At 44.4% G+C, this 22,256-nt stretch overlaps 19 non-coding genes across 19 annotated transcripts; 11 read left to right on the top strand and 8 right to left on the bottom strand.

Moving 5' to 3' along the window:
• Positions 1 to 34: 34 nt before the first annotated feature.
• trnag-ucc (transfer RNA glycine (anticodon UCC)) lies at positions 35 to 106 on the top strand. Its single transcript has one exon. It is a non-coding gene; the product is annotated as a tRNA-Gly (tRNA).
• A 2,120-nt stretch (positions 107 to 2,226) lies between these two features.
• trnal-uag (transfer RNA leucine (anticodon UAG)) lies at positions 2,227 to 2,308 on the bottom strand. The gene has a single exon. It is a non-coding gene; the product is annotated as a tRNA-Leu (tRNA).
• Positions 2,309 to 2,468: 160 nt separating this feature from the next.
• trnag-ucc (transfer RNA glycine (anticodon UCC)) lies at positions 2,469 to 2,540 on the top strand. The gene has a single exon. It is a non-coding gene; the product is annotated as a tRNA-Gly (tRNA).
• A 2,124-nt stretch (positions 2,541 to 4,664) lies between these two features.
• On the bottom strand, positions 4,665 to 4,746 carry trnal-uag (transfer RNA leucine (anticodon UAG)). The gene is given in 2 exon segments: positions 4,665 to 4,699; positions 4,709 to 4,746. It is a non-coding gene; the product is annotated as a tRNA-Leu (tRNA).
• Positions 4,747 to 4,906: 160 nt separating this feature from the next.
• Positions 4,907 to 4,978, top strand: trnag-ucc (transfer RNA glycine (anticodon UCC)). The gene has a single exon. It is a non-coding gene; the product is annotated as a tRNA-Gly (tRNA).
• A 1,880-nt stretch (positions 4,979 to 6,858) lies between these two features.
• trnas-aga (transfer RNA serine (anticodon AGA)) lies at positions 6,859 to 6,940 on the top strand. Its single transcript has one exon. It is a non-coding gene; the product is annotated as a tRNA-Ser (tRNA).
• A 180-nt stretch (positions 6,941 to 7,120) lies between these two features.
• trnal-uag (transfer RNA leucine (anticodon UAG)) lies at positions 7,121 to 7,202 on the bottom strand. The gene has a single exon. It is a non-coding gene; the product is annotated as a tRNA-Leu (tRNA).
• Positions 7,203 to 7,362: 160 nt separating this feature from the next.
• Positions 7,363 to 7,434, top strand: trnag-ucc (transfer RNA glycine (anticodon UCC)). The gene has a single exon. It is a non-coding gene; the product is annotated as a tRNA-Gly (tRNA).
• A 2,397-nt stretch (positions 7,435 to 9,831) lies between these two features.
• Positions 9,832 to 9,913, top strand: trnas-aga (transfer RNA serine (anticodon AGA)). Its single transcript has one exon. It is a non-coding gene; the product is annotated as a tRNA-Ser (tRNA).
• Positions 9,914 to 10,093: 180 nt separating this feature from the next.
• trnal-uag (transfer RNA leucine (anticodon UAG)) lies at positions 10,094 to 10,175 on the bottom strand. Its single transcript has one exon. It is a non-coding gene; the product is annotated as a tRNA-Leu (tRNA).
• A 160-nt stretch (positions 10,176 to 10,335) lies between these two features.
• Positions 10,336 to 10,407, top strand: trnag-ucc (transfer RNA glycine (anticodon UCC)). The gene has a single exon. It is a non-coding gene; the product is annotated as a tRNA-Gly (tRNA).
• A 2,124-nt stretch (positions 10,408 to 12,531) lies between these two features.
• Positions 12,532 to 12,613, bottom strand: trnal-uag (transfer RNA leucine (anticodon UAG)). Its single transcript has one exon. It is a non-coding gene; the product is annotated as a tRNA-Leu (tRNA).
• Positions 12,614 to 12,773: 160 nt separating this feature from the next.
• On the top strand, positions 12,774 to 12,845 carry trnag-ucc (transfer RNA glycine (anticodon UCC)). The gene has a single exon. It is a non-coding gene; the product is annotated as a tRNA-Gly (tRNA).
• A 2,641-nt stretch (positions 12,846 to 15,486) lies between these two features.
• Positions 15,487 to 15,568, bottom strand: trnal-uag (transfer RNA leucine (anticodon UAG)). Its single transcript has one exon. It is a non-coding gene; the product is annotated as a tRNA-Leu (tRNA).
• Positions 15,569 to 15,728: 160 nt separating this feature from the next.
• Positions 15,729 to 15,800, top strand: trnag-ucc (transfer RNA glycine (anticodon UCC)). Its single transcript has one exon. It is a non-coding gene; the product is annotated as a tRNA-Gly (tRNA).
• Positions 15,801 to 18,437: 2,637 nt separating this feature from the next.
• trnal-uag (transfer RNA leucine (anticodon UAG)) lies at positions 18,438 to 18,519 on the bottom strand. The gene has a single exon. It is a non-coding gene; the product is annotated as a tRNA-Leu (tRNA).
• Positions 18,520 to 18,679: 160 nt separating this feature from the next.
• trnag-ucc (transfer RNA glycine (anticodon UCC)) lies at positions 18,680 to 18,751 on the top strand. The gene has a single exon. It is a non-coding gene; the product is annotated as a tRNA-Gly (tRNA).
• A 2,629-nt stretch (positions 18,752 to 21,380) lies between these two features.
• trnal-uag (transfer RNA leucine (anticodon UAG)) lies at positions 21,381 to 21,462 on the bottom strand. The gene has a single exon. It is a non-coding gene; the product is annotated as a tRNA-Leu (tRNA).
• Positions 21,463 to 21,622: 160 nt separating this feature from the next.
• trnag-ucc (transfer RNA glycine (anticodon UCC)) lies at positions 21,623 to 21,694 on the top strand. Its single transcript has one exon. It is a non-coding gene; the product is annotated as a tRNA-Gly (tRNA).
• Positions 21,695 to 22,256: the final 562 nt, after the last annotated feature.

Genomic DNA, 22,256 nt, shown 5'->3' with positions numbered 1-22,256 from the left:
TTTGCGACACGGCACTGCGAAAGCATGTGTCCTTGCGATGGTGGTATAGTGGTAAGCATAGCTGCCTTCCAAGCAATTGACCCGGGTTCGATTCCCGGCCATTGCATGCTGTACTTTTGAGTTATACATGTGTATAAGCAGTTTCATTCACAACTAAAGCTCTCAGAGGGCAATGGCCAAACTGTCAAACAGTTGAGTATTAGAGCATTTGAACTAATCCTCTTGGCAGATCGCATGATTGCGGAGTGACAGGTATGAAACAGCCCCATAACATGAATGAGTGAATGCTGTTCACCCACTATAACAAGAATCAACAAAGTACATGACGCTGACGTGAAGTTGAACACGCAACTTTCTGATCTGGAGTCAGACGCGCTACCGTTGCGCCACAGAGGCAGCCCGAGTGGTCCGGTCCGATGGCGCTGTGTTACGTTATAGAAGAAACGCTCAAATAAGCTCTATTTTCAGAATCAAAAAGGTTTTCTGGCAATTGTCAGTGAACAAAATTCCCAAACTACAAGCGTACTTGGGTGGTAAGGTGCAGCATAGCATTTTAGCCTAAGTCCAAGATGTTTATAACACATGAGATTATTCAGCAACGCCTTGACAGGGATGACTAATGAGGCCAAAGAGTTCTTTTGGGGTCTCCCCACGTAGATTTAAATCCTGAGAGTAATGGCTTCTTCTGCTCAAGTGTGTGATGGGATTTTGTTTACTTTGCCAGTGCCCCATTTTTAAGCCTATGGCTTTTGATTTCTTTCGATCGATCGATCGATCTTTGCAAAGTAAATAAGTATTCAACTGCGGACTCTTGATTGACATTGCCATCCCTCTGAACTTTAGAAGCATGCGCTTTGGCCTCAAAACTCCTCCTACTTTTGGCGGCAGGAAAAAAAGGCTACAACCCATACACACGCACAAGAAAAGGTTCCGATGGCGCTGTGTTACGTTATAGAAGAAACGCTCAAATAAGCTCTATTTTCAGAATCAAAAAGGTTTTCTGGCAATTATCAGTGAACAAAATTCCCAAACTACAAGCGTACTTGGGTGGTAAGGTGCAGCATAGCATTTTAGCCTAAGTCCAAGATGTTTATAACACATGAGATTATTCAGCAACGCCTTGACAGGGATGACTAATGAGGCCAAAGAGTTCTTTTGGGGTCTCCCCACGTAGATTTAAATCCTGAGAGTAATGGCTTCTTCTGCTCAAGTGTGTGATGGGATTTTGTTTACTTTGCCAGTGCCCCATTTTTAAGCCTATGGCTTTTGATTTCTTTCGATCGATCGATCGATCGATCTTTGCAAAGTAAATAAGTATTCAACTGCGGACTCTTGGTTGACATTGCCATCCCTCTGAACTTTAGAAGCATGCGCTTTGGCCTCAAAACTCCTCCTACTTTTGGCGGCAGGAAAAAAAGGCTACAACCCATACACACGCACAAGAAAAGGTTCCGATGGCGCTGTGTTACGTTATAGAAGAAACGCTCAAATAAGCTCTATTTTCAGAATCAAAAAGGTTTTCTGGCAATTGTCAGTGAACAAAATTCCCAAACTACAAGCGTACTTGGGTGGTAAGGTGCAGCATAGCATTTTAGCCTAAGTCCAAGATGTTTATAACACATGAGATTATTCAGCAACGCCTTGACAGGGATGACTAATGAGGCCAAAGAGTTCTTTTGGGGTCTCCCCACGTAGATTTAAATCCTGAGAGTAATGGCTTCTTCTGCTCAAGTGTGTGATGGGATTTTGTTTACTTTGCCAGTGCCCCATTTTTAAGCCTATGGCTTTTGATTTCTTTCGATCGATCGATCGATCTTTGCAAAGTAAATAAGTATTCAACTGCGGACTCTTGATTGACATTGCCATCCCTCTGAACTTCAGAAGCATGCGCTTTGGCCTCAAAACTCCTCCTACTTTTGGCGGCAGGAAAAAAAGGCTAAAACCCATACACACGCACAAGAAAAGGTTCCCGTAAGCAGCAAATGAGTTGTTGGACTAGAATTCCATTGGGAATTTCCCGCGCAGGTTCGAATCCTGCCAACAACGTGGTTCATGTTGTTCCCGTACGGGCCCCTGCTGGCAGGCCATTTGGCGGAAGTAAAGAATCCCTGGTTGGCTTTTGACCAGGGCCAGATTTAGAATATGTATTTTATGAAAGCTAAACTCAAACGGAAGCGCTGCCGACAGACATCACACAGCCCTGCTCTTGACGTTCGGCATGCGAACTGGCAGCGGTGGGATTTAAACTCACGTCTCCGAAGAGACTGGAACCTAAATCCAGCGCCTTAGACCACTCGGCCACGCTACCTGTTGCTCAGTTGGACAAGAAATGCGACCAGCGAAACCGTGCAAAAAAAGGCGTTTCTATGATAGTAATTATCTTCAAACCATGTTCCGTGTGCATGGAACTTTAGATATCAATTACAGGCGCCGATTTGCGACACGGCACTGCGAAAGCATGTGTCCTTGCGATGGTGGTATAGTGGTAAGCATAGCTGCCTTCCAAGCAGTTGACCCGGGTTCGATTCCCGGCCATTGCATGCTGTACTTTTGAGTTATACATGTGTATATGCAGTTTCATTCACAACTAAAGCTCTCAGAGGGCAATGGCCAAACTGTCAAACAGTTGAGTATTAGAGCATTTGAACTAATCCTCTTGGCAGATCGCATGATTGCGGAGTGACAGGTATGAAACAGCCCCATAACATGAATGAGTGAATGCTGTTCACCCACTATAACAAGAATCAACAAAGTACATGACGCTGACGTGAAGTTGAACACGCAACTTTCTGATCTGGAGTCAGACGCGCTACCGTTGCGCCACAGAGGCAGCCCGAGTGGTCCGGTCCGATGGCGCTGTGTTACGTTATAGAAGAAACGCTCAAATAAGCTCTATTTTCAGAATCAAAAAGGTTTTCTGGCAATTGTCAGTGAACAAAATTCCCAAACTACAAGCGTACTTGGGTGGTAAGGTGCAGCATAGCATTTTAGCCTAAGTCCAAGATGTTTATAACACATGAGATTATTCAGCAACGCCTTGACAGGGATGACTAATGAGGCCAAAGAGTTCTTTTGGGGTCTCCCCACGTAGATTTAAATCCTGAGAGTAATGGCTTCTTCTGCTCAAGTGTGTGATGGGATTTTGTTTACTTTGCCAGTGCCCCATTTTTAAGCCTATGGCTTTTGATTTCTTTCGATCGATCGATCGATCTTTGCAAAGTAAATAAGTATTCAACTGCGGACTCTTGATTGACATTGCCATCCCTCTGAACTTTAGAAGCATGCGCTTTGGCCTCAAAACTCCTCCTACTTTTGGCGGCAGGAAAAAAAGGCTACAACCCATACACACGCACAAGAAAAGGTTCCGATGGCGCTGTGTTACGTTATAGAAGAAACGCTCAAATAAGCTCTATTTTCAGAATCAAAAAGGTTTTCTGGCAATTGTCAGTGAACAAAATTCCCAAACTACAAGCGTACTTGGGTGGTAAGGTGCAGCATAGCATTTTAGCCTAAGTCCAAGATGTTTATAACACATGAGATTATTCAGCAACGCCTTGACAGGGATGACTAATGAGGCCAAAGAATTCTTTTGGGGTCTCCCCACGTAGATTTAAATCCTGAGAGTAATGGCTTCTTCTGCTCAAGTGTGTGATGGGATTTTGTTTACTTTGCCAGTGCCCCATTTTTAAGCCTATGGCTTTTGATTTCTTTCGATCGATCGATCGATCGATCTTTGCAAAGTAAATAAGTATTCAACTGCGGACTCTTGTTTGACATTGCCATCCCTCTGAACTTTAGAAGCATGCGCTTTGGCCTCAAAACTCCTCCTACTTTTGGCGGCAGGAAAAAAAGGCTACAACCCATACACACGCACAAGAAAAGGTTCCGATGGCGCTGTGTTACGTTATAGAAGAAACGCTCAAATAAGCTCTATTTTCAGAATCAAAAAGGTTTTCTGGCAATTGTCAGTGAACAAAATTCCCAAACTACAAGCGTACTTGGGTGGTAAGGTGCAGCATAGCATTTTAGCCTAAGTCCAAGATGTTTATAACACATGAGATTATTCAGCAACGCCTTGACAGGGATGACTAATGAGGCCAAAGAGTTCTTTTGGGGTCTCCCCACGTAGATTTAAATCCTGAGAGTAATGGCTTCTTCTGCTCAAGTGTGTGATGGGATTTTGTTTACTTTGCCAGTGCCCCATTTTTAAGCCTATGGCTTTTGATTTCTTTCGATCGATCGATCGATCGATCTTTGCAAAGTAAATAAGTATTCAACTGCGGACTCTTGATTGACATTGCCATCCCTCTGAACTTCAGAAGCATGCGCTTTGGCCTCAAAACTCCTCCTACTTTTGGCGGCAGGAAAAAAAGGCTAAAACCCATACACACGCACAAGAAAAGGTTCCCGTAAGCAGCTAATGAGTTGTTGGACTAGAATTCCATTGGGAATTTCCCGCGCAGGTTCGAATCCTGCCAACAACGTGGTTCATGTTGTTCCCGTACGGGCCCCTGCTGGCAGGCCATTTGGCGGAAGTAAAGAATCCCTGGTTGGCTTTTGACCAGGGCCAGATTTAGAATATGTATTTTATGAAAGCTAAACTCAAACGGAAGCGCTGCCGACAGACATCACACAGCCCTGCTCTTGACGTTCGGCATGCGAACTGGCAGCGGTGGGATTTAAACCCACGCCTCCGAAGAGATTGTAACCTAAATCCAGCGCCTTAGACCACTCGGCCACGCTACCTGTTGCTCAGTTGGACAAGAAATGCGACCAGCGAAACCGTGCAAAAAAAGGCGTTTCTATGATAGTAATTATCTTCAAACCATGTTCCGTGTGCATGGAACTTTAGATATCAATTACAGGCGCCCATTTGCGACACGGCACTGCGAAAGCACGTGTCCTTGCGATGGTGATATAGTGGTAAGCATAGCTGCCTTCCGAGCAGTTGACCCGGGTTCGACTCCCGGCCATCGCATGCTGTACTTTTGAGTTATACATGTGTATATGCAGTTTCATTCACAACTAAAGCTCTCAGAGGGCAATGGCCAAACTGTCAAACAGTTGAGTATTAGAGCATTTGAACTAATCCTCTTGGCAGATCGCATGATTGCGGAGTGACAGGTATGAAACAGCCCCATAACATGAATGAGTGAATGCTGTTCACCCACTATAACAAGAATCAACAAAGTACATGACGCTGACGTGAAGTTGAACACGCAACTTTCTGATCTGGAGTCAGACGCGCTACCGTTGCGCCACAGAGGCAGCCCGAGTGGTCCGGTCCGATGGCGCTGTGTTACGTTATAGAAGAAACGCTCAAATAAGCTCTATTTTCAGAATCAAAAAGGTTTTCTGGCAATTGTCAGTGAACAAAATTCCCAAACTACAAGCGTACTTGGGTGGTAAGGTGCAGCATAGCATTTTAGCCTAAGTCCAAGATGTTTATAACACATGAGATTATTCAGCAACGCCTTGACAGGGATGACTAATGAGGCCAAAGAGTTCTTTTGGGGTCTCCCCACGTAGATTTAAATCCTGAGAGTAATGGCTTCTTCTGCTCAAGTGTGTGATGGGATTTTGTTTACTTTGCCAGTGCCCCATTTTTAAGCCTATGGCTTTTGATTTCTTTCGATCGATCGATCGATCTTTGCAAAGTAAATAAGTATTCAACTGCGGACTCTTGGTTGACATTGCCATCCCTCTGAACTTTAGAAGCATGCGCTTTGGCCTCAAAACTCCTCCTACTTTTGGCGGCAGGAAAAAAAGGCTACAACCCATACACACGCACAAGAAAAGGTTCCGATGGCGCTGTGTTACGTTATAGAAGAAACGCTCAAATAAGCTCTATTTTCAGAATCAAAAAGGTTTTCTGGCAATTGTCAGTGAACAAAATTCCCAAACTACAAGCGTACTTGGGTGGTAAGGAGCAGCATAGCATTTTAGCCTAAGTCCAAGATGTTTATAACACATGAGATTATTCAGCAACGCCTTGACAGGGATGACTAATGAGGCCAAAGAGTTCTTTTGGGGTCTCCCCACGTAGATTTAAATCCTGAGAGTAATGGCTTCTTCTGCTCAAGTGTGTGATGGGATTTTGTTTACTTTGCCAGTGCCCCATTTTTAAGCCTATGGCTTTTGATTTCTTTCGATCGATCGATCGATCTTTGCAAAGTAAATAAGTATTCAACTGCGGACTCTTGGTTGACATTGCCATCCCTCTGAACTTTAGAAGCATGCGCTTTGGCCTCAAAACTCCTCCTACTTTTGGCGGCAGGAAAAAAAGGCTACAACCCATACACACGCACAAGAAAAGGTTCCGATGGCGCTGTGTTACGTTATAGAAGAAACGCTCAAATAAGCTCTATTTTCAGAATCAAAAAGGTTTTCTGGCAATTGTCAGTGAACAAAATTCCCAAACTACAAGCGTACTTGGGTGGTAAGGTGCAGCATAGCATTTTAGCCTAAGTCCAAGATGTTTATAACACATGAGATTATTCAGCAACGCCTTGACAGGGATGACTAATGAGGCCAAAGAGTTCTTTTGGGGTCTCCCCACGTAGATTTAAATCCTGAGAGTAATGGCTTCTTCTGCTCAAGTGTGTGATGGGATTTTGTTTACTTTGCCAGTGCCCCATTTTTAAGCCTATGGCTTTTGATTTCTTTCGATCGATCGATCGATCGATCTTTGCAAAGTAAATAAGTATTCAACTGCGGACTCTTGATTGACATTGCCATCCCTCTGAACTTCAGAAGCATGCGCTTTGGCCTCAAAACTCCTCCTACTTTTGGCGGCAGGAAAAAAAGGCTACAACCCATACACACGCACAAGAAAAGGTTCCCGTAAGCAGCTAATGAGTTGTTGTGGCCGAGTGGTTAAGGCGATGGACTAGAAATCCATTGGGAATTTCCCGCGCAGGTTCGAATCCTGCCAACAACGTGGTTCATGTTGTTCCCGTACGGGCCCCTGCTGGCAGGCCATTTGGCGGAAGTAAAGAATCCCTGGTTGGCTTTTGACCAGGGCCAGATTTAGAATATGTATTTTATGAAAGCTAAACTCAAACGGAAGCGCTGCCGACAGACATCACACAGCCCTGCTCTTGACGTTCGGCATGCGAACTGGCAGCGGTGGGATTTAAACTCACGTCTCCGAAGAGACTGGAACCTAAATCCAGCGCCTTGGACCACTCGGCCACGCTACCTGTTGCTCAGTTGGACAAGAAATGCGACCAGCGAAACCGTGCAAAAAAAGGCGTTTCTATGATAGTAATTATCTTCAAACCATGTTCCGTGTGCATGGAACTTTAGATATCAATTACAGGCGCCGATTTGCGACACGGCACTGCGAAAGCATGTGTCCTTGCGATGGTGGTATAGTGGTAAGCATAGCTGCCTTCCAAGCAGTTGACCCGGGTTCGATTCCCGGCCATTGCATGCTGTACTTTTGAGTTATACATGTGTATATGCAGTTTCATTCACAACTAAAGCTCTCAGAGGGCAATGGCCAAACTGTCAAACAGTTGAGTATTAGAGCATTTGAACTAATCCTCTTGGCAGATCGCATGATTGCGGAGTGACAGGTATGAAACAGCCCCATAACATGAATGAGTGAATGCTGTTCACCCACTATAACAAGAATCAACAAAGTACATGACGCTGACGTGAAGTTGAACACGCAACTTTCTGATCTGGAGTCAGACGCGCTACCGTTGCGCCACAGAGGCAGCCCGAGTGGTCCGGTCCGATGGCGCTGTGTTACGTTATAGAAGAAACGCTCAAATAAGCTCTATTTTCAGAATCAAAAAGGTTTTCTGGCAATTGTCAGTGAACAAAATTCCCAAACTACAAGCGTACTTGGGTGGTAAGGAGCAGCATAGCATTTTAGCCTAAGTCCAAGATGTTTATAACACATGAGATTATTCAGCAACGCCTTGACAGGGATGACTAATGAGGCCAAAGAGTTCTTTTGGGGTCTCCCCACGTAGATTTAAATCCTGAGAGTAATGGCTTCTTCTGCTCAAGTGTGTGATGGGATTTTGTTTACTTTGCCAGTGCCCCATTTTTAAGCCTATGGCTTTTGATTTCTTTCGATCGATCGATCGATCTTTGCAAAGTAAATAAGTATTCAACTGCGGACTCTTGGTTGACATTGCCATCCCTCTGAACTTTAGAAGCATGCGCTTTGGCCTCAAAACTCCTCCTACTTTTGGCGGCAGGAAAAAAAGGCTACAACCCATACACACGCACAAGAAAAGGTTCCGATGGCGCTGTGTTACGTTATAGAAGAAACGCTCAAATAAGCTCTATTTTCAGAATCAAAAAGGTTTTCTGGCAATTGTCAGTGAACAAAATTCCCAAACTACAAGCGTACTTGGGTGGTAAGGTGCAGCATAGCATTTTAGCCTAAGTCCAAGATGTTTATAACACATGAGATTATTCAGCAACGCCTTGACAGGGATGACTAATGAGGCCAAAGAGTTCTTTTGGGGTCTCCCCACGTAGATTTAAATCCTGAGAGTAATGGCTTCTTCTGCTCAAGTGTGTGATGGGATTTTGTTTACTTTGCCAGTGCCCCATTTTTAAGCCTATGGCTTTTGATTTCTTTCGATCGATCGATCGATCTTTGCAAAGTAAATAAGTATTCAACTGCGGACTCTTGGTTGACATTGCCATCCCTCTGAACTTTAGAAGCATGCGCTTTGGCCTCAAAACTCCTCCTACTTTTGGCGGCAGGAAAAAAAGGCTACAACCCATACACACGCACAAGAAAAGGTTCCGATGGCGCTGTGTTACGTTATAGAAGAAACGCTCAAATAAGCTCTATTTTCAGAATCAAAAAGGTTTTCTGGCAATTGTCAGTGAACAAAATTCCCAAACTACAAGCGTACTTGGGTGGTAAGGTGCAGCATAGCATTTTAGCCTAAGTCCAAGATGTTTATAACACATGAGATTATTCAGCAACGCCTTGACAGGGATGACTAATGAGGCCAAAGAGTTCTTTTGGGGTCTCCCCACGTAGATTTAAATCCTGAGAGTAATGGCTTCTTCTGCTCAAGTGTGTGATGGGATTTTGTTTACTTTGCCAGTGCCCCATTTTTAAGCCTATGGCTTTTGATTTCTTTCGATCGATCGATCGATCTTTGCAAAGTAAATAAGTATTCAACTGCGGACTCTTGGTTGACATTGCCATCCCTCTGAACTTTAGAAGCATGCGCTTTGGCCTCAAAACTCCTCCTACTTTTGGCGGCAGGAAAAAAAGGCTACAACCCATACACACGCACAAGAAAAGGTTCCGATGGCGCTGTGTTACGTTATAGAAGAAACGCTCAAATAAGCTCTATTTTCAGAATCAAAAAGGTTTTCTGGCAATTGTCAGTGAACAAAATTCCCAAACTACAAGCGTACTTGGGTGGTAAGGTGCAGCATAGCATTTTAGCCTAAGTCCAAGATGTTTATAACACATGGGATTATTCAGCAACGCCTTGACAGGGATGACTAATGAGGCCAAAGAGTTCTTTTGGGGTCTCCCCACGTAGATTTAAATCCTGAGAGTAATGGCTTCTTCTGCTCAAGTGTGTGATGGGATTTTGTTTACTTTGCCAGTGCCCCATTTTTAAGCCTATGGCTTTTGATTTCTTTCGATCGATCGATCGATCGATCTTTGCAAAGTAAATAAGTATTCAACTGCGGACTCTTGATTGACATTGCCATCCCTCTGAACTTCAGAAGCATGCGCTTTGGCCTCAAAACTCCTCCTACTTTTGGCGGCAGGAAAAAAAGGCTACAACCCATACACACGCACAAGAAAAGGTTCCCGTAAGCAGCTAATGAGTTGTTGTGGCCGAGTGGTTAAGGCGATGGACTAGAAATCCATTGGGAATTTCCCGCGCAGGTTCGAATCCTGCCAACAACGTGGTTCATGTTGTTCCCGTACGGGCCCCTGCTGGCAGGCCATTTGGCGGAAGTAAAGAATCCCTGGTTGGCTTTTGACCAGGGCCAGATTTAGAATATGTATTTTATGAAAGCTAAACTCAAACGGAAGCGCTGCCGACAGACATCACACAGCCCTGCTCTTGACGTTCGGCATGCGAACTGGCAGCGGTGGGATTTAAACTCACGTCTCCGAAGAGACTGGAACCTAAATCCAGCGCCTTAGACCACTCGGCCACGCTACCTGTTGCTCAGTTGGACAAGAAATGCGACCAGCGAAACCGTGCAAAAAAAGGCGTTTCTATGATAGTAATTATCTTCAAACCATGTTCCGTGTGCATGGAACTTTAGATATCAATTACAGGCGCCGATTTGCGACACGGCACTGCGAAAGCATGTGTCCTTGCGATGGTGGTATAGTGGTAAGCATAGCTGCCTTCCAAGCAGTTGACCCGGGTTCGATTCCCGGCCATTGCATGCTATACTTTTGAGTTATACATGTGTATATGCAGTTTCATTCACAACTAAAGCTCTCAGAGGGCAATGGCCAAACTGTCAAACAGTTGAGTATTAGAGCATTTGAACTAATCCTCTTGGCAGATCGCATGATTGCGGAGTGACAGGTATGAAACAGCCCCATAACATGAATGAGTGAATGCTGTTCACCCACTATAACAAGAATCAACAAAGTACATGACGCTGACGTGAAGTTGAACACGCAACTTTCTGATCTGGAGTCAGACGCGCTACCGTTGCGCCACAGAGGCAGCCCGAGTGGTCCGGTCCGATGGCGCTGTGTTACGTTATAGAAGAAACGCTCAAATAAGCTCTATTTTCAGAATCAAAAAGGTTTTCTGGCAATTGTCAGTGAACAAAATTCCCAAACTACAAGCGTACTTGGGTGGTAAGGTGCAGCATAGCATTTTAGCCTAAGTCCAAGATGTTTATAACACATGAGATTATTCAGCAACGCCTTGACAGGGATGACTAATGAGGCCAAAGAGTTCTTTTGGGGTCTCCCCACGTAGATTTAAATCCTGAGAGTAATGGCTTCTTCTGCTCAAGTGTGTGATGGGATTTTGTTTACTTTGCCAGTGCCCCATTTTTAAGCCTATGGCTTTTGATTTCTTTCGATCGATCGATCGATCTTTGCAAAGTAAATAAGTATTCAACTGCGGACTCTTGGTTGACATTGCCATCCCTCTGAACTTTAGAAGCATGCGCTTTGGCCTCAAAACTCCTCCTACTTTTGGCGGCAGGAAAAAAAGGCTACAACCCATACACACGCACAAGAAAAGGTTCCGATGGCGCTGTGTTACGTTATAGAAGAAACGCTCAAATAAGCTCTATTTTCAGAATCAAAAAGGTTTTCTGGCAATTGTCAGTGAACAAAATTCCCAAACTACAAGCGTACTTGGGTGGTAAGGTGCAGCATAGCATTTTAGCCTAAGTCCAAGATGTTTATAACACATGAGATTATTCAGCAACGCCTTGACAGGGATGACTAATGAGGCCAAAGAGTTCTTTTGGGGTCTCCCCACGTAGATTTAAATCCTGAGAGTAATGGCTTCTTCTGCTCAAGTGTGTGATGGGATTTTGTTTACTTTGCCAGTGCCCCATTTTTAAGCCTATGGCTTTTGATTTCTTTCGATCGATCGATCGATCGATCTTTGCAAAGTAAATAAGTATTCAACTGCGGACTCTTGGTTGACATTGCCATCCCTCTGAACTTTAGAAGCATGCGCTTTGGCCTCAAAACTCCTCCTACTTTTGGCGGCAGGAAAAAAAGGCTACAACCCATACACACGCACAAGAAAAGGTTCCGATGGCGCTGTGTTACGTTATAGAAGAAACGCTCAAATAAGCTCTATTTTCAGAATCAAAAAGGTTTTCTGGCAATTGTCAGTGAACAAAATTCCCAAACTACAAGCGTACTTGGGTGGTAAGGTGCAGCATAGCATTTTAGCCTAAGTCCAAGATGTTTATAACACATGAGATTATTCAGCAACGCCTTGACAGGGATGACTAATGAGGCCAAAGAGTTCTTTTGGGGTCTCCCCACGTAGATTTAAATCCTGAGAGTAATGGCTTCTTCTGCTCAAGTGTGTGATGGGATTTTGTTTACTTTGCCAGTGCCCCATTTTTAAGCCTATGGCTTTTGATTTCTTTCGATCGATCGATCGATCGATCTTTGCAAAGTAAATAAGTATTCAACTGCGGACTCTTGATTGACATTGCCATCCCTCTGAACTTCAGAAGCATGCGCTTTGGCCTCAAAACTCCTCCTACTTTTGGCGGCAGGAAAAAAAGGCTAAAACCCATACACACGCACAAGAAAAGGTTCCCGTAAGCAGCTAATGAGTTGTTGGACTAGAATTCCATTGGGAATTTCCCGCGCAGGTTCGAATCCTGCCAACAACGTGGTTCATGTTGTTCCCGTACGGGCCCCTGCTGGCAGGCCATTTGGCGGAAGTAAAGAATCCCTGGTTGGCTTTTGACCAGGGCCAGATTTAGAATATGTATTTTATGAAAGCTAAACTCAAACGGAAGCGCTGCCGACAGACATCACACAGCCCTGCTCTTGACGTTCGGCATGCGAACTGGCAGCGGTGGGATTTAAACCCACGCCTCCGAAGAGACTGGAACCTAAATCCAGCGCCTTAGACCACTCGGCCACGCTACCTGTTGCTCAGTTGGACAAGAAATGCGACCAGCGAAACCGTGCAAAAAAAGGCGTTTCTATGATAGTAATTATCTTCAAACCATGTTCCGTGTGCATGGAACTTTAGATATCAATTACAGGCGCCGATTTGCGACACGGCACTGCGAAAGCATGTGTCCTTGCGATGGTGGTATAGTGGTAAGCATAGCTGCCTTCCAAGCAGTTGACCCGGGTTCGATTCCCGGCCATCGCATGCTGTACTTTTGAGTTATACATGTGTATATGCAGTTTCATTCACAACTAAAGCTCTCAGAGGGCAATGGCCAAACTGTCAAACAGTTGAGTATTAGAGCATTTGAACTAATCCTCTTGGCAGATCGCATGATTGCGGAGTGACAGGTATGAAACAGCCCCATAACATGAATGAGTGAATGCTGTTCACCCACTATAACAAGAATCAACAAAGTACATGACGCTGACGTGAAGTTGAACATGCAACTTTCTGATCTGGAGTCAGACGCGCTACCGTTGCGCCACAGAGGCAGCCCGAGTGGTCCGGTCCGATGGCGCTGTGTTACGTTATAGAAGAAACGCTCAAATAAGCTCTATTTTCAGAATCAAAAAGGTTTTCTGGCAATTGTCAGTGAACAAAATTCCCAAACTACAAGCGTACTTGGGTGGTAAGGTGCAGCATAGCATTTTAGCCTAAGTCCAAGATGTTTATAACACATGAGATTATTCAGCAACGCCTTGACAGGGATGACTAATGAGGCCAAAGAGTTCTTTTGGGGTCTCCCCACGTAGATTTAAATCCTGAGAGTAATGGCTTCTTCTGCTCAAGTGTGTGATGGGATTTTGTTTACTTTGCCAGTGCCCCATTTTTAAGCCTATGGCTTTTGATTTCTTTCGATCGATCGATCGATCTTTGCAAAGTAAATAAGTATTCAACTGCGGACTCTTGGTTGACATTGCCATCCCTCTGAACTTTAGAAGCATGCGCTTTGGCCTCAAAACTCCTCCTACTTTTGGCGGCAGGAAAAAAAGGCTACAACCCATACACACGCACAAGAAAAGGTTCCGATGGCGCTGTGTTACGTTATAGAAGAAACGCTCAAATAAGCTCTATTTTCAGAATCAAAAAGGTTTTCTGGCAATTGTCAGTGAACAAAATTCCCAAACTACAAGCGTACTTGGGTGGTAAGGAGCAGCATAGCATTTTAGCCTAAGTCCAAGATGTTTATAACACATGAGATTATTCAGCAACGCCTTGACAGGGATGACTAATGAGGCCAAAGAGTTCTTTTGGGGTCTCCCCACGTAGATTTAAATCCTGAGAGTAATGGCTTCTTCTGCTCAAGTGTGTGATGGGATTTTGTTTACTTTGCCAGTGCCCCATTTTTAAGCCTATGGCTTTTGATTTCTTTCGATCGATCGATCGATCTTTGCAAAGTAAATAAGTATTCAACTGCGGACTCTTGGTTGACATTGCCATCCCTCTGAACTTTAGAAGCATGCGCTTTGGCCTCAAAACTCCTCCTACTTTTGGCGGCAGGAAAAAAAGGCTACAACCCATACACATGCACAAGAAAAGGTTCCGATGGCGCTGTGTTACGTTATAGAAGAAACGCTCAAATAAGCTCTATTTTCAGAATCAAAAAGGTTTTCTGGCAATTGTCAGTGAACAAAATTCCCAAACTACAAGCGTACTTGGGTGGTAAGGTGCAGCATAGCATTTTAGCCTAAGTCCAAGATGTTTATAACACATGAGATTATTCAGCAACGCCTTGACAGGGATGACTAATGAGGCCAAAGAGTTCTTTTGGGGTCTCCCCACGTAGATTTAAATCCTGAGAGTAATGGCTTCTTCTGCTCAAGTGTGTGATGGGATTTTGTTTACTTTGCCAGTGCCCCATTTTTAAGCCTATGGCTTTTGATTTCTTTCGATCGATCGATCGATCGATCTTTGCAAAGTAAATAAGTATTCAACTGCGGACTCTTGGTTGACATTGCCATCCCTCTGAACTTTAGAAGCATGCGCTTTGGCCTCAAAACTCCTCCTACTTTTGGCGGCAGGAAAAAAAGGCTACAACCCATACACACGCACAAGAAAAGGTTCCGATGGCGCTGTGTTACGTTATAGAAGAAACGCTCAAATAAGCTCTATTTTCAGAATCAAAAAGGTTTTCTGGCAATTGTCAGTGAACAAAATTCCCAAACTACAAGCGTACTTGGGTGGTAAGGTGCAGCATAGCATTTTAGCCTAAGTCCAAGATGTTTATAACACATGAGATTATTCAGCAACGCCTTGACAGGGATGACTAATGAGGCCAAAGAGTTCTTTTGGGGTCTCCCCACGTAGATTTAAATCCTGAGAGTAATGGCTTCTTCTGCTCAAGTGTGTGATGGGATTTTGTTTACTTTGCCAGTGCCCCATTTTTAAGCCTATGGCTTTTGATTTCTTTCGATCGATCGATCGATCGATCTTTGCAAAGTAAATAAGTATTCAACTGCGGACTCTTGATTGACATTGCCATCCCTCTGAACTTCAGAAGCATGCGCTTTGGCCTCAAAACTCCTCCTACTTTTGGCGGCAGGAAAAAAAGGCTAAAACCCATACACACGCACAAGAAAAGGTTCCCGTAAGCAGCTAATGAGTTGTTGGACTAGAATTCCATTGGGAATTTCCCGCGCAGGTTCGAATCCTGCCAACAACGTGGTTCATGTTGTTCCCGTACGGGCCCCTGCTGGCAGGCCATTTGGCGGAAGTAAAGAATCCCTGGTTGGCTTTTGACCAGGGCCAGATTTAGAATATGTATTTTATGAAAGCTAAACTCAAACGGAAGCGCTGCCGACAGACATCACACAGCCCTGCTCTTGACGTTCGGCATGCGAACTGGCAGCGGTGGGATTTAAACCCACGCCTCCGAAGAGACTGGAACCTAAATCCAGCGCCTTAGACCACTCGGCCACGCTACCTGTTGCTCAGTTGGACAAGAAATGCGACCAGCGAAACCGTGCAAAAAAAGGCGTTTCTATGATAGTAATTATCTTCAAACCATGTTCCGTGTGCATGGAACTTTAGATATCAATTACAGGCGCCGATTTGCGACACGGCACTGCGAAAGCATGTGTCCTTGCGATGGTGGTATAGTGGTAAGCATAGCTGCCTTCCAAGCAGTTGACCCGGGTTCGATTCCCGGCCATCGCATGCTGTACTTTTGAGTTATACATGTGTATATGCAGTTTCATTCACAACTAAAGCTCTCAGAGGGCAATGGCCAAACTGTCAAACAGTTGAGTATTAGAGCATTTGAACTAATCCTCTTGGCAGATCGCATGATTGCGGAGTGACAGGTATGAAACAGCCCCATAACATGAATGAGTGAATGCTGTTCACCCACTATAACAAGAATCAACAAAGTACATGACGCTGACGTGAAGTTGAACATGCAACTTTCTGATCTGGAGTCAGACGCGCTACCGTTGCGCCACAGAGGCAGCCCGAGTGGTCCGGTCCGATGGCGCTGTGTTACGTTATAGAAGAAACGCTCAAATAAGCTCTATTTTCAGAATCAAAAAGGTTTTCTGGCAATTGTCAGTGAACAAAATTCCCAAACTACAAGCGTACTTGGGTGGTAAGGTGCAGCATAGCATTTTAGCCTAAGTCCAAGATGTTTATAACACATGAGATTATTCAGCAACGCCTTGACAGGGATGACTAATGAGGCCAAAGAGTTCTTTTGGGGTCTCCCCACGTAGATTTAAATCCTGAGAGTAATGGCTTCTTCTGCTCAAGTGTGTGATGGGATTTTGTTTACTTTGCCAGTGCCCCATTTTTAAGCCTATGGCTTTTGATTTCTTTCGATCGATCGATCGATCTTTGCAAAGTAAATAAGTATTCAACTGCGGACTCTTGGTTGACATTGCCATCCCTCTGAACTTTAGAAGCATGCGCTTTGGCCTCAAAACTCCTCCTACTTTTGGCGGCAGGAAAAAAAGGCTACAACCCATACACACGCACAAGAAAAGGTTCCGATGGCGCTGTGTTACGTTATAGAAGAAACGCTCAAATAAGCTCTATTTTCAGAATCAAAAAGGTTTTCTGGCAATTGTCAGTGAACAAAATTCCCAAACTACAAGCGTACTTGGGTGGTAAGGAGCAGCATAGCATTTTAGCCTAAGTCCAAGATGTTTATAACACATGAGATTATTCAGCAACGCCTTGACAGGGATGACTAATGAGGCCAAAGAGTTCTTTTGGGGTCTCCCCACGTAGATTTAAATCCTGAGAGTAATGGCTTCTTCTGCTCAAGTGTGTGATGGGATTTTGTTTACTTTGCCAGTGCCCCATTTTTAAGCCTATGGCTTTTGATTTCTTTCGATCGATCGATCGATCTTTGCAAAGTAAATAAGTATTCAACTGCGGACTCTTGGTTGACATTGCCATCCCTCTGAACTTTAGAAGCATGCGCTTTGGCCTCAAAACTCCTCCTACTTTTGGCGGCAGGAAAAAAAGGCTACAACCCATACACATGCACAAGAAAAGGTTCCGATGGCGCTGTGTTACGTTATAGAAGAAACGCTCAAATAAGCTCTATTTTCAGAATCAAAAAGGTTTTCTGGCAATTGTCAGTGAACAAAATTCCCAAACTACAAGCGTACTTGGGTGGTAAGGTGCAGCATAGCATTTTAGCCTAAGTCCAAGATGTTTATAACACATGAGATTATTCAGCAACGCCTTGACAGGGATGACTAATGAGGCCAAAGAGTTCTTTTGGGGTCTCCCCACGTAGATTTAAATCCTGAGAGTAATGGCTTCTTCTGCTCAAGTGTGTGATGGGATTTTGTTTACTTTGCCAGTGCCCCATTTTTAAGCCTATGGCTTTTGATTTCTTTCGATCGATCGATCGATCTTTGCAAAGTAAATAAGTATTCAACTGCGGACTCTTGGTTGACATTGCCATCCCTCTGAACTTTAGAAGCATGCGCTTTGGCCTCAAAACTCCTCCTACTTTTGGCGGCAGGAAAAAAAGGCTACAACCCATACACACGCACAAGAAAAGGTTCCGATGGCGCTGTGTTACGTTATAGAAGAAACGCTCAAATAAGCTCTATTTTCAGAATCAAAAAGGTTTTCTGGCAATTGTCAGTGAACAAAATTCCCAAACTACAAGCGTACTTGGGTGGTAAGGTGCAGCATAGCATTTTAGCCTAAGTCCAAGATGTTTATAACACATGAGATTATTCAGCAACGCCTTGACAGGGATGACTAATGAGGCCAAAGAGTTCTTTTGGGGTCTCCCCACGTAGATTTAAATCCTGAGAGTAATGGCTTCTTCTGCTCAAGTGTGTGATGGGATTTTGTTTACTTTGCCAGTGCCCCATTTTTAAGCCTATGGCTTTTGATTTCTTTCGATCGATCGATCGATCGATCTTTGCAAAGTAAATAAGTATTCAACTGCGGACTCTTGATTGACATTGCCATCCCTCTGAACTTCAGAAGCATGCGCTTTGGCCTCAAAACTCCTCCTACTTTTGGCGGCAGGAAAAAAAGGCTAAAACCCATACACACGCACAAGAAAAGGTTCCCGTAAGCAGCTAATGAGTTGTTGGACTAGAATTCCATTGGGAATTTCCCGCGCAGGTTCGAATCCTGCCAACAACGTGGTTCATGTTGTTCCCGTACGGGCCCCTGCTGGCAGGCCATTTGGCGGAAGTAAAGAATCCCTGGTTGGCTTTTGACCAGGGCCAGATTTAGAATATGTATTTTATGAAAGCTAAACTCAAACGGAAGCGCTGCCGACAGACATCACACAGCCCTGCTCTTGACGTTCGGCATGCGAACTGGCAGCGGTGGGATTTAAACCCACGCCTCCGAAGAGACTGGAACCTAAATCCAGCGCCTTAGACCACTCGGCCACGCTACCTGTTGCTCAGTTGGACAAGAAATGCGACCAGCGAAACCGTGCAAAAAAAGGCGTTTCTATGATAGTAATTATCTTCAAACCATGTTCCGTGTGCATGGAACTTTAGATATCAATTACAGGCGCCGATTTGCGACACGGCACTGCGAAAGCATGTGTCCTTGCGATGGTGGTATAGTGGTAAGCATAGCTGCCTTCCAAGCAGTTGACCCGGGTTCGATTCCCGGCCATCGCATGCTGTACTTTTGAGTTATACATGTGTATATGCAGTTTCATTCACAACTAAAGCTCTCAGAGGGCAATGGCCAAACTGTCAAACAGTTGAGTATTAGAGCATTTGAACTAATCCTCTTGGCAGATCGCATGATTGCGGAGTGACAGGTATGAAACAGCCCCATAACATGAATGAGTGAATGCTGTTCACCCACTATAACAAGAATCAACAAAGTACATGACGCTGACGTGAAGTTGAACATGCAACTTTCTGATCTGGAGTCAGACGCGCTACCGTTGCGCCACAGAGGCAGCCCGAGTGGTCCGGTCCGATGGCGCTGTGTTACGTTATAGAAGAAACGCTCAAATAAGCTCTATTTTCAGAATCAAAAAGGTTTTCTGGCAATTGTCAGTGAACAAAATTCCCAAACTACAAGCGTACTTGGGTGGTAAGGTGCAGCATAGCATTTTAGCCTAAGTCCAAGATGTTTATAACACATGAGATTATTCAGCAACGCCTTGACAGGGATGACTAATGAGGCCAAAGAGTTCTTTTGGGGTCTCCCCACGTAGATTTAAATCCTGAGAGTAATGGCTTCTTCTGCTCAAGTGTGTGATGGGATTTTGTTTACTTTGCCAGTGCCCCATTTTTAAGCCTATGGCTTTTGATTTCTTTCGATCGATCGATCGATCTTTGCAAAGTAAATAAGTATTCAACTGCGGACTCTTGGTTGACATTGCCATCCCTCTGAACTTTAGAAGCATGCGCTTTGGCCTCAAAACTCCTCCTACTTTTGGCGGCAGGAAAAAAAGGCTACAACCCATACACACGCACAAGAAAAGGTTCCGATGGCGCTGTGTTACGTTATAGAAGAAACGCTCAAATAAGCTCTATTTTCAGAATCAAAAAGGTTTTCTGGCAATTGTCAGTGAACAAAATTCCCAAACTACAAGCGTACTTGGGTGGTAAGGAGCAGCATAGCATTTTAGCCTAAGTCCAAGATGTTTATAACACATGAGATTATTCAGCAACGCCTTGACAGGGATGACTAATGAGGCCAAAGAGTTCTTTTGGGGTCTCCCCACGTAGATTTAAATCCTGAGAGTAATGGCTTCTTCTGCTCAAGTGTGTGATGGGATTTTGTTTACTTTGCCAGTGCCCCATTTTTAAGCCTATGGCTTTTGATTTCTTTCGATCGATCGATCGATCTTTGCAAAGTAAATAAGTATTCAACTGCGGACTCTTGGTTGACATTGCCATCCCTCTGAACTTTAGAAGCATGCGCTTTGGCCTCAAAACTCCTCCTACTTTTGGCGGCAGGAAAAAAAGGCTACAACCCATACACATGCACAAGAAAAGGTTCCGATGGCGCTGTGTTACGTTATAGAAGAAACGCTCAAATAAGCTCTATTTTCAGAATCAAAAAGGTTTTCTGGCAATTGTCAGTGAACAAAATTCCCAAACTACAAGCGTACTTGGGTGGTAAGGTGCAGCATAGCATTTTAGCCTAAGTCCAAGATGTTTATAACACATGAGATTATTCAGCAACGCCTTGACAGGGATGACTAATGAGGCCAAAGAGTTCTTTTGGGGTCTCCCCACGTAGATTTAAATCCTGAGAGTAATGGCTTCTTCTGCTCAAGTGTGTGATGGGATTTTGTTTACTTTGCCAGTGCCCCATTTTTAAGCCTATGGCTTTTGATTTCTTTCGATCGATCGATCGATCTTTGCAAAGTAAATAAGTATTCAACTGCGGACTCTTGGTTGACATTGCCATCCCTCTGAACTTTAGAAGCATGCGCTTTGGCCTCAAAACTCCTCCTACTTTTGGCGGCAGGAAAAAAAGGCTACAACCCATACACACGCACAAGAAAAGGTTCCGATGGCGCTGTGTTACGTTATAGAAGAAACGCTCAAATAAGCTCTATTTTCAGAATCAAAAAGGTTTTCTGGCAATTGTCAGTGAACAAAATTCCCAAACTACAAGCGTACTTGGGTGGTAAGGTGCAGCATAGCATTTTAGCCTAAGTCCAAGATGTTTATAACACATGAGATTATTCAGCAACGCCTTGACAGGGATGACTAATGAGGCCAAAGAGTTCTTTTGGGGTCTCCCCACGTAGATTTAAATCCTGAGAGTAATGGCTTCTTCTGCTCAAGTGTGTGATGGGATTTTGTTTACTTTGCCAGTGCCCCATTTTTAAGCCTATGGCTTTTGATTTCTTTCGATCGATCGATCTTTGCAAAGTAAATAAGTATTCAACTGCGGACTCTTGATTGACATTGCCATCCCTCTGAACTTCAGAAGCATGCGCTTTGGCCTCAAAACTCCTCCTACTTTTGGCGGCAGGAAAAAAAGGCTAAAACCCATACACACGCACAAGAAAAGGTTCCCGTAAGCAGCTAATGAGTTGTTGGACTAGAAATCCATTGGGAATTTCCCGCGCAGGTTCGAATCCTGCCAACAACGTGGTTCATGTTGTTCCCGTACGGGCCCCTGCTGGCAGGCCATTTGGCGGAAGTAAAGAATCCCTGGTTGGCTTTTGACCAGGGCCAGATTTAGAATATGTATTTTATGAAAGCTAAACTCAAACGGAAGCGCTGCCGACAGACATCACACAGCCCTGCTCTTGACGTTCGGCATGCGAACTGGCAGCGGTGGGATTTAAACCCACGCCTCCGAAGAGACTGGAACCTAAATCCAGCGCCTTAGACCACTCGGCCACGCTACCTGTTGCTCAGTTGGACAAGAAATGCGACCAGCGAAACCGTGCAAAAAAAGGCGTTTCTATGATAGTAATTATCTTCAAACCATGTTCCGTGTGCATGGAACTTTAGATATCAATTACAGGCGCCGATTTGCGACACGGCACTGCGAAAGCATGTGTCCTTGCGATGGTGGTATAGTGGTAAGCATAGCTGCCTTCCAAGCAGTTGACCCAGGTTCGATTCCCGGCCATCGCATGCTGTACTTTTGAGTTATACATGTGTATATGCAGTTTCATTCACAACTAAAGCTCTCAGAGGGCAATGGCCAAACTGTCAAACAGTTGAGTATTAGAGCATTTGAACGAATCCTCTTGGCAGATCGCATGATTGCGGAGTGACAGGTATGAAACAGCCCCATAACATGAATGAGTGAATGCTGTTCACCCACTATAACAAGAATCAACAAAGTACATGACGCTGACGTGAAGTTGAACACGCAACTTTCTGATCTGGAGTCAGACGCGCTACCGTTGCGCCACAGAGGCAGCCCGAGTGGTCCGGTCCGATGGCGCTGTGTTACGTTATAGAAGAAACGCTCAAATAAGCTCTATTTTCAGAATCAAAAAGGTTTTCTGGCAATTGTCAGTGAACAAAATTCCCAAACTACAAGCGTACTTGGGTGGTAAGGTGCAGCATAGCATTTTAGCCTAAGTCCAAGATGTTTATAACACATGAGATTATTCAGCAACGCCTTGACAGGGATGACTAATGAGGCCAAAGAGTTCTTTTGGGGTCTCCCCACGTAGATTTAAATCCT

The sequence above is a fragment of the Eucyclogobius newberryi genome, unplaced genomic scaffold (genome assembly GCF_026437365.1).
Source record: "Eucyclogobius newberryi isolate DKJ021-1_F unplaced genomic scaffold, fEucNew1.0.hap1 SCAF_11, whole genome shotgun sequence".
Lineage (NCBI taxonomy): Eukaryota > Metazoa > Chordata > Actinopteri > Gobiiformes > Gobiidae > Eucyclogobius > Eucyclogobius newberryi.
The sequence above is the reverse complement of the archived record's forward strand: the minus strand, read 5'-3'. Positions and strand labels throughout refer to the sequence as shown.